Below are 14693 nucleotides of genomic sequence, written 5' to 3'. Positions count from 1 at the left end.
TTGCCAGTTCTTCTAATGTGAAGACCTACTGTTCTCTCCCAGAGAAAATAATGAACTAAATTCACAGACTTGCAGGAGCTTAGTTAGACTTTCCAACTAGCAGGGCGGTCTCAAGGTCTAATATATAAGGGCACAAAAAATAATGTTGATAACAGAGTATGATAGTACCTCAGCCTTGACTCAAGGCTTTTTTTTTTTTAAGATTTTATTTATTTATTTTGAGAGAGCATGAGTGAAGGCAGAGGGAGAGAGAGAATCTCAAGCAGAATCCACGCAGAGCTCGATCTTAGGACCCTGAGATCATGGCCTGACCTGAAACTAAGAGTCTGACACTTCAGCAACTGAGCCACCCCGGCTCCCCTTGACTCAAGGCCTTTAAGATAATAGTCTCAGAGAGGCTTCTCAAACAGACATCCAGGAATATGACCTCATGAAACCCAAAAGAAAACAGTCATTGTTCCTACCCGCATCATTAGCTGCAGCATCAAAAGCGTCTTGCCACTACCTGCCGGCATAAACTTTTAGGGACTGAACAAATTAAGCTAAAAATTGTCTTTAGGGAATTTATAACCCAAGATAGATTTGGGGTGAAGCGAGCAGTGTCATTTTTAGTGGAGTGGCGAGAGGAGAAAATTCTGATAATGTTATCGCCCCAGGATTTCAGGATAGCATTTTCAGATTCCTTGGGCATTACTGTATTACCCGATTGGTTCATTTCCCCTGAACAGGCAAATTCTCACCAAGCAGCCCTTGGAGAGTAGTGAATTACAGCTGCTCTGAAAAGGCCAAATAAACAGATCACTCCTGAGCCCCGAGGTAAATATCCAGCTCTTTCTAGCATAGTCGGTGGACAGAAATTCAAAGGACAGAATTCAACCCAAGGGCAGACCACAAGAGAAGGTCAGAGTCTATGCTGTTCATTCTCAGGAAGACTCCCTACCCCATTCATATTCCATGTCTTATGAGAAGTTCCTTCCACTTGTGTTCCAATACGAAGCAGAAATAACAAGCTGACCAGGCAATGAGGAAACCATGGAAGACAGCATTAAAATGATAATGCAAGAAAAACAATTCAAGATGTAGATGCCATGTTTACTTTTAAACAATACGGTGGAACTTCCAATGGAGGATTTAATAGACATAGAATTTTCCAGGAAAATAAAGGCAGGATTTGGGGAAATCTGAGAATACAGATAAGGAACACTGTCATCTAAACAAACCTTGACACTGAAAAGTAATGGTATCCTAGATTCCATGATCCAAAATAGAGTCATGTATGTACCTAAGAGAGTGTAGAAAACGGTAGAAAGACGAGCGAGAGCACAGGGAAAAGAATGTGCACATACGAGGGTGAGGGAGCAGGTGTGGCGTTAACCCTCTAGCTAGTCCAGAATATGACTGAACTATCTCACCGTGAAGACATTTCATTAATGTATGTAGCCTTGCCGAACTCAGCCAAATCCCTATCTACCTTAAGGGACGAGGAAGGCAGAGAATTTTTTGTTGTTTTAAATTGATCCTTGATTGCTAAGTGTACCTGAATTTGCAGAGGAAGGAAACCTAATGTGCGTCATAAAGAATTCAAATTCTTTGCCTCATTGGTGGAGGTTGTGATAGTCAAAGTGTTGTGAATCCTTCCTGCTCTTTTGTCTCTTTCAGCTGAAGGGCAGGTACTACATCTGCCAAGGATGAAATCAAGTGGAAATCTGAAACTAGAGCTCAAGTAGGGCCAGGAGGTAGTGACCCGGGCACAGTCCTTCCTCCCCTCCCCTGCTAAAGGAACCTGGAAATACAAGTTATCGAGGGTCAATCCCATAACCACATTCTAAAAATATTGATGAAAAAATTAATCTCCATTATTATAGGTCAAAAATTGTCTAGCGAAAAAAGCATTGCATAGGCCACAAGAACAACAACGCCTCTTTCCCTAAAGGCTAACCTAATCTTTGGATGTCTGGACCTCTAAGGACTTTAAAATTAACTATGTAAAAAGCATTTGAATCTAAAGCTGTCTCTGTTTCATAATTTAAGGCTGGTGATTTCCTGGGGGAGTGGAAGGGTAAAAATGCTACCCGTTGCTCTATGGGGTTGGATTACAGGTGGGAACAAACTTGAGGTTCCTAGAATGCTTTGGATCTGACAGGTGTTTCATGCAACAAACCTGTCTCCCCACCCCAATTTGCCAGGAACATGTGGTTTTAAACACAGGGCATGCATCTTCCAAATAAATCATATCCATCAAAAAGAGCTCTGCAAACCCTCAAAAATCCACATCTCCCTCCTCTAATAAGCTAGGACTGTAGCATGAACTTGAGCTGCGTGGAACCTAATAGGAAGGAAATCTATTTGAGTAGTTCGTTTTGCAAAACGACCGAAATTTAAGAGAGAGAGGGAGAGGAAACCCATCTTTTTTAAAAAAACCATTAAAGCAACTGCTTTTAAGATCGCAAAATATCCATTCCCCCCCCCCTCCCCTTCGGTGCAAAATAACGTTAACCGTTTTACTTCCGAAGCTGTGCACATATACTGCAGGCAGGGCAGAGGGGCCCGGTCTCCCGCGGAGGGAGGGGGTGGGGTGGGGGACCTCGGCCAGCCCGGGCCTGAGTGAGACGCCGCGAGAAGGCTTAGCACTTCCGCAGCCCGGGCTGACAGCGTCCCCACCGGCGCGTCCCCACCGGCGCCGGCTCCAGCCTGGCATCGCAGCACCGCTGGCAGGATCCGGAAGCGGATTCGCGGCAGGCTGCCTACACCGCAGTCCGCCCGGACCTGGCCGGGAGCGGAAGGCTCCAGGTGGACCCGGCTGCGCCGCCCCAGCCCCGGCGCTGACTTACTGCCCGCGGGCGACTGGCTCGGCGGAGAACTGGCGCGCTGGCTGGAGGCGGCGGGCGGCGGCTCCGCCTCCGCCTCCGCCTCCGGTCGGGTGGCGGCCCCCCCCCACCCAGGGCCGGGGTTTGCTCGCGCGCGGCCCCGGTGGCGGCAGGCGACCTCGGCTTTCGCGCCCGTCCGCGCCCGCTCCTCCCGGAGCCGTGTCTGGAGCTGGAGCGGCTTCACCGCCTGCTGTGGTCCGAGAGCTGGGCGGAAGTGGCAGAAACGGACGAGCGGGCGGAAAGCTGCCTCCCCGCTGGCTTCTGGATGCCTTTAGCTCGGGGTCCCCGGTTCCAAAAGGCTCTCTGGTTGGTCATTTCCATCTTGTGCCGAGGCGCGGAGCGGAGAGACATCTGTTTTCCATAAGCCGCGAGGCAGAGGCAAATCCTGGATTACGTGCTGCCCGGCCCTCGCAGCATTCCCAAAGCCCGCACGGCAGCTAATCCCCGCACAAAGAGCCGGAAAACAACACGCAAGTTGGCGCCCGGCTCCAGAAAGATTTCCCAGTGCGATGACTAAAGGCTCTTGCGCCCAGCCTCCGGAGAAGGGCCAATCGCAGCCCAGGGGGGCCGAGAAGGGGGGTTGGCTCGGTTTGCAGGTCTAGTCCAGCAAGCGCGTCCTCCCTGCCAGTCCTGTAAACACAAATGCAAACTCTGGCCCTCCGGGCGAAATGACTTTAGTTTGATGAGGCTGAGAGAACTGAAAAGGGCCAGCGTCCATTACAGGATAGTTTATGCTACTGAAAGCAATCATGACTCCTGAATGGGAGACAGGAAAAAAATCTCGGTGTTTACTTCAGTCAGTTCTGACAATGAGTCAACTACGGCACAATCAGCCCTGAAAATGATGAGAAATTACTGCCTCTTGGGGACTTATTGTTTATTCTGTAAAATAGGTTGGGGTAGGAAGTCTCCCCCCACTCCTCACCCCTGACTTCCTTGCTTCCTTCTAGAAACATTTATGAGTGCCTCCCATGTGCCAGGCACTAGGCTTTGAATAGAAAACTGGAAAAAGCCTGCAGTCTCTACTCCAAAGCGCCTTATATTAAGGTGGGGGCGGGGCGGGGAGAGTGAGAGGGGAAGACCAACAATTTAAACGCCTGGAGAAATTGCTATGATAGAGTGTATGCCCAAAGGGTTAAGGGAACAGAGAAGCAGGTTTTCAATCATGCTGGAAATCAAGGAAGGCTTCCCACAGGAGGCTGCATTTGAGTTTTGAAGACTGAGCAGGCATCAGGCAGAACGGAGAGAGAGAGGCAGGGGGAATATCTGAACTTCTGTATGGCTGCAGGAAAGAGGTGAGAGGAACAGAGGCGAGAGATGTGGTTATGGAGTCAGAGCATGAAGGTCTCATCTGCTAAACTCTGGGACTGGACTTTTGGAAGCTGTGGGAACCCTTGTGTTTCAGACAGATTACTGAGGAAGCCATATGGAAGGAAGACAGCCTAGGAAGGGGGTGGAGGTAGGTGGGGATGGATGGGAAAGACTCCAAAGATGTGAGAAAGGCAAAACCTTTAGGAGGTTGTGCCTGGGAACAAGGAGGGGAGTGGAGCTGGAAGCTTTCACCCAGGTTCTGACACAGGTGTGCACTGGGGTGGATGGAGAGTACCATCTGCCAAGACAGATAAATGAAGGGAGAGCAAGTGGGACCAGAGAAAGGATGAGCTGCGTTTAGACAAGTTGAGTGTATGGCTTTTGTAGGATATCCAAATGCAAATATCCCAGCAGGCAAGGCAGCCCCATGGATCTGTAAGGCAGTTTGGGTGTTACGGGCTAGCAATGCAAATTAGAGAGTTGCCCACCTTTATTTACATAGATGGTAAATACAGGAGTAGGAAATAATTCACTTCGTTTGCTAGGCTGCCATAACAGAGTGCCACAAACTGAGTGGCTTCAAGAACAGAAATGTATTGCCTCACACTTCTGGAGGCCAGATATCCAAGACCAGGGTGTCAGCAAGACCATGCTCCCTCCGACAGTGCCAGGCAAGGATCTGTTCCAGGACCCTTTCCTCGCTTCTGGTAGTTTCTTGGCTTGTGGCATCATAACTGCAATCTTCACATGGTACTCTCCCTGAGTGAGGGTGTCCACATTTCCCCTTTCTGTCAGGACACCAGTCATATTGGATTAGGGGCCCACCCTACTCCAGTGTGATCTCATTTTAACTAATTACATCTGTCCTTATTTTTATTTCCTATCTGGAAATTACCTTGTTTCCATATAAGGTAACATTCTGAGGTAGTGATGGTTAGGACTTCAACCTATGAATTTCAGGGGAACACAATCTAACCCATGACATTCACACAATTTGAACTGAGTTATTCGGAGCAGGATTGAACATGTCGATGAGGAGAAACATCAGCTTTAAGTGGGCAAAGAGAGCATCTCTGGACGGAAACTGAGAGAAAACCAATTAGAAAGGTACATAAGGGGTGATCCACACACAGGGAAGACACATTTTTAAAAAGAGTGATTAACATTGCCAAACGCTTAAAAAGCCAGGAAAGATAAAGCTAGAAACTGCCCATTGCCTTTGGATTGTTGCAGTCATTGGACCAAATGGGCAGACTAGTAGATGAACTTCAAAGGGCCCACTTAATTCCAATATTTTATGACTTTAAAACCATTGTCCAGGCAAACCCATTGAGAGAAGTGTGGGGTAGTGGACATTTGTTTGAGTCTCGCCTCCCACACCACAACCTGCTTTTTCATCCTCCCTTGGAGGTAGGGCTTGAAACTGTGATGTGGACTCTGGCAGTCGGATGGATAGACATTAGACTTCCATTGGGATGAAGGCGATAGGAGAAGACAGACCCCAGAGAAGCCATTTTCTGTCTGGTGGTAGAACCTGGCAGAGAGATATGGACCCTAAGGGCACAACAGGGGTGAAGGTCCAACAGAGGGTCTGTGGTGGCCATGTTCAGAGGAGCAGAACTAGGGCTCATTCTGGAACCATCTGGTATATAATTTAGACATTAGTCTCAGCTGAGTAGCCTCCGAGCTTGATTCTCTAGATTTCTTGGAGATTCTCTGAGCCACTTAATATTCTTTTTCTTTTTTTTTTTAGGTATTTATTTATTTATTTATTTGAGAGAGAGAGAGCAGGAGACAGCATGAGCAGAGGAAGAGAAGCAGGCTCCCCACTGAGTAGGGAACTGACGTGGGGCTCAATCCCAGGACCCTGGGATCATGACCTGAGCCAAAAGCAGACCCTTAAACTGACTGAGCCACCCAGGCGTCCCAATATACTTCTTTTTGAATAGAATAGTTTTTAGATAAAATTCACATACTATAAAATTCATCTATTTAAATGTACAATTCAATGGGTTTTAGTATTTTCACAAACTGTGCAACCATCACCACTATCTAATTCCAGAATATTATCATCATCCCAGAAAGAAATCTCAGACACACTAGTGGTCACTCCCCATTTCCCTGTTCTCTCAGCCGCTGGTGACCACTAATCCACTTTCTATCTCTAAGGATTTGCTTATTCTGGATATTTCATATACATGGAATCATATAATTTGTGGCCTCTTGTGTTTTGCTTCTTTCACTTAGCAAATTTTTTCCAAGGATTATCTATACTGCAACACGTTCCACTACTTCATTCCTTTTTATTGGCAAATAATATTCCATTGTATGAGTAGACCACATTTTGTTTACCCATTCATCAGCTGATGGACATGTGGATTGTCTCCACTCTTTGGCTAGTGTGAATAAGGCTGCTATGAACATATGAATACAATTTTTTGTTCTGACATGTATTTTCGTTTCTCTTGGATATACCTAAGAGTAGAGTTGCTGGGTCATAGGATAATTCTGTGCTTAAAATTTTGAGGAACTGCCAGACTATTTTCCAAATCAGTTACATCATTTCACATTACCGCTAGCAATGTATGAGGGTTCCGATTTCCTAGTGGGTGTGAAGTGGTATTGATTGTGGTTTAGACTAGCATTTCCCCAATGACTGATAATGTTGAGTATCTTTTCATGTGCTTATCAGCCATTTGCGTATCTTCTTTGAAGAAATGTCCATTGAAATCTTTTACACATTCTATTTTATTTTAAAGATTTATTTAAGGGTGCCAGCGTGGCTCAGATGGTTAAGCGATAAGACCTTTGGCTCAGGTCATGATCTCCAGGTCCTGGGATCAAGCCCTATGTAGGGTTCTTGGCTCAGTGGGGAGTCTGCTTCTCCCTCTCCCCCTGCTCATGCTCTCTCTCAGTATCTGTGTCTCAAATGAATAAAATCTTTTAAAAAAAAAGATTTATTTATTTTAGAGAGAGAGAGAGTGCACACGCGTGTGCATGAGTGGGGAGGAGCAGAACGGGAGGAAGGGAGAGAGAGAGAAGCAGACTCCCCTTTGAGCAGGGAGCCCAACACCAGAGATCGATCCCAGGACCCTGAGATCATGATCTGAGTTGAAATCAGGAGTCGGATTCTCAACTGACTGAGTCTCCCAGGTGCCCCAGAAATCTTTTGCACATTTAAAAAAAAAATAATTTTTAAAATTGTGGTTAAATACACATAACCCAGAATTCACCATTTTAACCATTTTTATGTGTGTAGTTCAGTGACATGAAGTACATTTACAATGTTGTGCAACCATCATTCTTTCCCCATTTTAAAAAAATATATTTTATTTATTTATTTGACAGAGAGAGCACAGGTAGGCAGAGCAGCAGGCAGAGGGAGAGGGAGAAGCAGGCTCTCCACTGAGCAAGGAGCCCAACGCGGGACTCGATCCCAGGACCCTGGGATCATGACCTGAGCTGCAGGCAGACGTTTAACCGACTGAGCCACCCAGGCGCCCCTCTTTCCCCATTTTTAATTTAAAATTTACCTTTTATTATTGAACTTTTATATTCTGGATACAAGTCCCTTTTCAGATATATGATTTGAAAATATTTTCTCTTATTCTGTAGGTTGTCCTTTCACTTTCTTGGTAGTGTCCTTATTTTTCTTAATAAATTCATTTTATGGTCAAACTAACTAGAGTAGTTTCTGTTGTCAGCAGCTAAGAACACTGGCAGGTGCACTGAGTTCTATTAAATACAATCCTTTACTATTTTATTTTCTATAACAATGTCTCATTTCACATTCTCTATCCAATATTGCCTTAGAATTTTGGGGGTTTTTTCCTAGAGATTTTCTTATTCTTTTTTTTTTTTTTTAAGATGTATTTATTTATGGAGGGGGCAGAGGGTTAGAGGGAGAGGGAGAGAGAATATCAAACAGACTCCACACTGAGAGCTGAGCACAATGCGGGGCTTGATCTCATGACTCTAAGATCACGACCTGAGCTGAAACCAAGAGTCAGATGCTCAACCGACTGTGCCACCCAGGAACCCCAGAGCTTTTCTTATTCTATCTGAATCCCACCCACCCACATCTTACACTTCCAGGGCACAGACCCAAAGTATCAATGGCCACCACCAACACAATTATAGCCACCAGCAGGCCTCCCAACTATTCCCACCTCTATCCAGTCCTGACCCAGAACCTTGGAAATCATGTGCAATGTTCTCCTTCTCTCCAGACCTCTCCCACTCCACCCCTCCCTTCCCTCTGTTACACCACCATCACCATGTGGGATCTTAATGAATGAGATCAATGTCCTATTTAATCTTTACACCATCCACAGTACCCAGAACAAGGCTTTGCAAAAACCTGGAGCACAGCGTGTCAAATTGAACCGAATCTTGTGACTTATTTCTTTATTTTTGTATTCTAAAACATTTATAAAATCTGACTTTAAACTCTTCTCTTAACGGCACATTTGGAGGATTAGGGCCTAAATTTGGGTGCAGGACAAATCTACGGCGTTCAATTTATGACTGGAAGAATGGAATTCTTTTGGGAATTAATCTCTAGGAGTTCGTGAAATGGTGAAAAAAGGTAAAGCTTCCCAGAGAAAGTTCTCAGGACCCAGAGAGGAGCAAAGACTATTATTTGGGGTATCGTGAGTCAAGGTGGACCCATTTCCTGGCAGATTTTTCCGGTGGATGAGGCTTCATGACTGGCACTGCTCAGTGCTTTGAGTCTGCTTAGTTTTTGTAGGCTCTCTTATCCGCCCCTACCCCCAACCCCTTGCCCGTGGACCCATACAGCCACCTTAAACTCTTCAGATTCGAGGCTAACTGAAAGGCGCCTGTTTGAAATAGCTGGAAAGGGCCTGGGTTCATTCAGTCATAAATCCAACTGATGTTTACTGAGCACACACTTTAATGCAAGGCCCCCTCTCTGGACATAAAAAGGAACAAGGTTCATTTCCTACAATAAGGAGTTGGATGATGAGTAGAGGGGGCAAGACAAATACAATTAACTATAACCCAAAGCACAATTAAAGAGACATAAAAAACTGTTTTGAGGATTCACGGGAAGAACTCACCCACTGCTATTTTCAAATAGCAGGAGAGGCTTTATGGAAAAGGTGGGGAGGGAGAGCTAGGCTTTGCTTACAAACTTGGGACCTCTAAGCCTGATCCCTGTTTCCCAGGAGCTCCCACACTAGTTGCGAAGAAAGTCACATGTACACATGGCTCTAATTCAAGATCATATGTGATAAAACGGATTTGGAAGTCACAGAAAAGTGAGGGATCGCTTTTCTACTACAGTAACCAGAACTTTATGGAAGGGTGGGCTTGGGCCCTAAGAAATGAAATGGATTTATTAAAATGCATATTTCACATAAAAAGCAATTAGATGCTCTAGAAATTTTGGAAAACCCAGAAAAGTATAAAGAATAAATCAGCGGTGCTTGGGTGGCTCCCAGCCAGTTAAGCGTCTGCCTTCGGCTCAGGTCATGATCTCAGGGTCCTGGGATGGAGTCCCCTGACAGGCTCCCTGCTCAGCAGGGAGTCTGCTTCTCCCTCTCCCTCTCCCCATCCCCCCTACTCGTGCTGTCTCTCAAATAAATAAATAAAATCTTAAAAAAAGAATAAAACAGAAATCTATCTATAGATCTATTACCTACAGATAAATAAATTGCAAGACATACAATATGCTTAGTACATGTTTGAATATGTATATGACTATGAATAGAATTAGTAAATGACATTACCATTTATTGTCTCTTTTTTCTTCTTGTGCATATTTTTACTATATGTGTATATAATTTGAAACCTTTTTTTTTAAGATTTTATTTATTTATTTGACAGAGAGAGAGAGCGCAAGCAGGGAGAGCGGCAGGCAGAGGAAGGGGCAGAACCAGGCTCCCCACGGAGCAAGGAGCCCCATGCAGGGCTCAATCCCAGACCCCAAGGATCTGACCCCAAGCCCCCGGACCCGAGCTAAAGGCAGACGCCCAAACAACTGAGCCACCCACATGCCCCTGGAACCTGTTTTTAAAAAACAGATCCTGCAAGGGTGCCTGGCTGGCTCAGTCAGTAAAGCATGTGACCCTTGATTTTGAGATTGTAGTTTTGAGCCCCAACATTGGGTGTGATGATTACTTAAAAATAAAATCTTTTTTAAAAAATTAAAAAATAAGATAAAAAATGAAATCTTAAAAAATATGCTATGATATTCATTTTATATCAGTAAAATTATTAGAAAACACATTTTTAAACAACTAAGAATATGCCATTAATTTGTATATCATTTACACAACCAGTTTCCAGAGTGTTCACATTTAGATTGTTTCTAAACTTCCAATTATTGTAAATAAAACTTCAATGAAACTGCTAAACACAAATCTTTGTCCATATCTCTATATTTTCAAGATAGACTCCTGTAAGCGGAATTATCAGGTCAAGGTGTATTAACATTTCTAGGGCTCTCAGGAGAATAAGACATTGCACAATTACTTTCTTGAAAGGTTATACCAATTTACATTCCCATTAGCAATGTATGAAATTGAGATATGCACCTTCACCAACAGTGTTACTTTAAAATATTTGCTAATCTGATAGGAGAAAAATGGTAAATCATTGTTTTTTAATTTTGTATTTATTTGTTAATATAAAATTATATGTCACCTATACTTCAATTAAAAATAAAACTTTTAAAATTTGTATTTATTTGATCACTAGTGATGTGGAACATTTTAAATATGATCATTTCCATTAATATTTCCTTTAGTTTCCAGTTCATGTTCTTTGTCCATTTCGGATGGGGGAGTTGGAGAGAATCTGCAGTTCTCTTAGTCAACCTCGGCTTTCCCATGGTTATCGTTGTGTGAGCATCTGCCGTGTTAAGTGTGGTCTCATTCATTCATCTTCTTCTGTCTCCCTCCCTCTCCCCAGCTCTCCTTCCTCCCCACCCACCCCCAGGACAGCCCCTAAACATAGCCAACTACTTCATCCAGTGCTCAAAGGAACTGTGCTCTGTTGCAACACTGAAGGAGAAACTGGTGCTATTGGGACAATAGGTCCAGATCGTCGAGGGCCATTTAGTCACTAAGCCTCTCTTTTTCGGCACTGATTTTAGAACCTAAGCTCCCCCTACGACATAAAATTAAACTCCACAGCATTCCTCTCTTGATTTCCCAAGTTTCAAATGAACTATACCTTCCTGCCTTCCTGGTGTCTGTTCCTGCTGAGCCTGGTGTGTCCTTTCCTACATTTTCCCTAGACCGAATCCTGCCTGTCACTGATTCTGAAGCTCAAAGAGTGGCCCTTGGGTGAGGGTAATCTCTTCCTCTGAATCCCATAGCACAATGTAGTCCACTGAGAGTATTTCCAACATCCCAAATGTTCTGGTTATTTGTGCATGCCATTCATCTACTTCATTACTTTATAAACTCCTTGAAGAGTCTACTTGAGTAGGGTCTATGTCTTCTTTATGTCCGGATTCTCATAATACAGTTAGCAGAAATAAAAAAATGTTTTACAAACTAAAAAATTAAATGTCATTTAACAGAAACACTAGGGGAAAGAGAAGCCACTTTGAAAGGTAAAACAAATTTCAATTTTAATTGTATTGGCTGTGGTAATATTACAGACCGAATTGTGTCCTCCTATGCCACCCCCCCCCAGGGGGGTTGGCCAAATTCATACATTGAATCCCTAACTCCCACATCAGGATATTTGGAAATAGGGTCCTTGGGGAAATAATCAAGGTTAAATGAAGTCATAAGGATGGGACCCTGATCCAATAGGATTATTATCTTTAAAGAGGAAGGGACACAGAGCTCTCTCTCTCTCTCCACTTCTGAGCACAGTAAAAGGCCACGTGAAGACACAACTGCTATCTTCGAACCCGGACTGAATTCCTCACCAGAACCTGATCATGCAGGTAGCTAGATCTTAGACTTCCAGCCTTCAGAACTCTAAGAAAATAAGTTTCTGTCGTTTAAACCACCCGGGCTGTTATGTTGTTATGGCAGCCTGAGCTGACTAATACAGAGGTAATGGTAAGATGTTAGGTAGAAATGGAAGAAAGTCAGTCTAAACAAAGGAATATTAGTGACTGAAGCAAAGAACTCACAGAATCTCATGGTGAGACCATTTGGGGGGTGGTAAATAAGGGAAGAATTGGGAAACATGCCTCCTTTTGTCTTGTCATAAAAGGCACAAGATACTCTCTTATTCTGCATCTTTTTAAATCCCCTGTGGCAAAGGAATAAAAACTGATAAAAATTACAACTGGAGTCCAGGGACTGAGAAACTGAATGGGGCTAAACAATTAATTTTAGATCAAATATAAAAACAGCAAAGGGAAATAAGCATTAAAATAATATTTCAAAAGGAATCTGACAAGGAAATTGCCATTGGCTTCCATGAGAGTAAGAGCGTACTCTTTTAATGTTTCCTTGATGATATATTGATCTTCTTGAGCTGATGCATTAGCTCAAGAAGACTCATGGAAAGATGTTCCTGAGTCTCCAGGGACATTACTCAATCGTGGCATCGGGCCAGATCACAGAACCACACATGATTTCAAAACCAAGTATTAAGGAAGAACACATTAGAAAGCCAAGACAGAAAGAACAATTCTCTCTGGGGTCTTAATATTTGTTCTCAGGTCCTTGCCAAAAACTCACTCATCATAAACTCTGCATATGTTAAATACATGTCATGCTTTTGAAGTCTCAAACAAAAAAAATCTTACTTGGACAAAACAAAAACCATAAAAACAGGCAAAGGGCTTTTTGAGGACCCTACTTCTTAGAATTGTTGTAATTCAATGTCTTTTCAATTCTTGCATTAGAGATTGAAAAAAAGAAACCATGAAAATGTTTCTTTCAAAATTTCCTTTTATCCAACACGAGGAGAAAATATGGTGACAACTGAGTCATTTTCTTATTCTTTATGATAGATTTCAATCTATTCTGTGCCTAACATCCAACATATGTATATCCGATACATAGATTTCTTTTTTAAAATAAACTTTTGGGGGCGCCTGGGTGGCTCAGTTAGTTAAGCGTCTGCCTTCGGCTCAGGTCATGATCACAGAATTCCTGGATTGAGCCCTGCATCTGGCTCCCTGCTCAGAGAGGAGTCTGCTTCTGCCTCTGCCTCTGGCTCGTGCTCTCTCTCTCTCTGTCAAATAAATAAGTAAAATCTTAAAATAAAATAAAATAAACTTTTAATAAGTATAAATTACGAACAGGAAAGTGCACAAGTCCTAAAGCAACAGCTCAATGAATTATCCCAAAGGAACCACAACAGGTAAACACCAGCCAGATCAAGAGGTAGAACATTGCCAGCACCACAGATGCCCGTTTCCAAGTGTAGTTTTGAGCTAGATATATTTTTTCATAAAACTATTATTAATGATAGTAAGTGCCTAGATCAGCCAACAAAAGCTAAAAAGGTTTATGAATACATTGCCCAGGGGCTAGAGGGACATCTCCATTTACCAGGGCCTTATCTAACTTAGATTCCTTAATCAATTACAGGGTGCTCCCGGGGAACACAAATTAGCATAACCATCCAGTGTTACTGGAAAGTAGTTTAAGGCTATGTATCCAGATCCTTAAAAATATTTGTATGTTATGCTTTAGTAATTCCAGCTTAAAATTTTTTCTCAAGGCAATATCAGAGGTGTGATCATGGATATTTGTCCAGACAGCTTCATTAGGGCAGTAGCTCTGGGATGCTCTATGACTCCTAACTGTGCGATCTGGGACAAAATATTTCACCAACTGCTCTGTGCCTCGATTTCCTCATCTGTTAAATGTAATAATAGGTTGTTACAAAGAGTTGCATAAAGAACTTGAAACAGTGCCTGTCACATAGTGGTTTAACATTAGTTAAGAACTTAGTTATTATTACAAAACCATTCATCGCAACATTATTTATAACAGAATTTTTGAAAGACGTTAAATGACCAGAAATAGGGGAATGAATGCATACCCTCTTGTGCATCCATACAAAAGAATATGAAGCACCCCTCGGGGGATGGCATAGGGATTAAGGAGCCTGAATGCCAACCTGTCCCTGACCAGCTGTATGACCTTGACAACTTTCTTAACTCTCTGAGCATCAGTTTCCTCATTTGAGAAAAGAGACTAAAAGGGTGCCTGGGTGGCTCAATTGGTCATGCATCTAACTCTTGGTTTTGGCTCAGGTCATGATCTTCGGATCGTGAGGTCAAGCTCCGCGTCTGGTTCTGCGCTCAGCTCGGAGTCTGCTTGAGTTTCTCTCTCCCTCTGCCCCTCCCCTTCCTTGCTCTCTCTCTCTCTTTCTCTCAAATAAATAAACAAATAAATCTTTAAAAAAAAAAAAAAGAAAATAGGGGTGGCTGGGTGGCTCAATCGGTTAGGCATCTGCCTTGGGCTTGGGTCATGATCCCAGGGTCCTGAGATCGAGCCCCACATCAGGCTCATTGCTCAGCAGGGGGTCTGCTTCTCCCTCTGCCTGCCACTCCCCCTGCTTGTG

General features: G+C 43.5%; 1 protein-coding gene across 4 annotated transcripts in view; it reads right to left on the bottom strand.

The window, feature by feature from the left end:
- TRIM2 (tripartite motif containing 2) overlaps window positions 1-14693 on the bottom strand; it is a 162638-nt gene that overhangs the window by 93058 nt on the left and 54887 nt on the right. The window contains exon 1 of one of the 4 annotated variants that reach the window (XM_073892381.1): window positions 2832-3515. The exons of the other annotated variants lie outside the window; for them this stretch is intronic. The gene's annotated coding sequence lies outside the window, so the exon portion shown is untranslated. Of the gene's footprint in view, window positions 1-2831; window positions 3516-14693 lie in introns of those variants that run through there. 4 annotated transcript variants of the gene reach the window in all.

Source organism: Callorhinus ursinus, unplaced genomic scaffold (assembly GCF_003265705.2).
Source record: "Callorhinus ursinus isolate GAN/ISIS: 27379988/994484 unplaced genomic scaffold, GSC_fseal_2.0 scaffold4, whole genome shotgun sequence".
NCBI classification, from domain to species: domain Eukaryota; kingdom Metazoa; phylum Chordata; class Mammalia; order Carnivora; family Otariidae; genus Callorhinus; species Callorhinus ursinus.
Note: the sequence above shows the minus strand (reverse complement) of the source record. Positions and strands in the feature narration are given on the sequence as shown.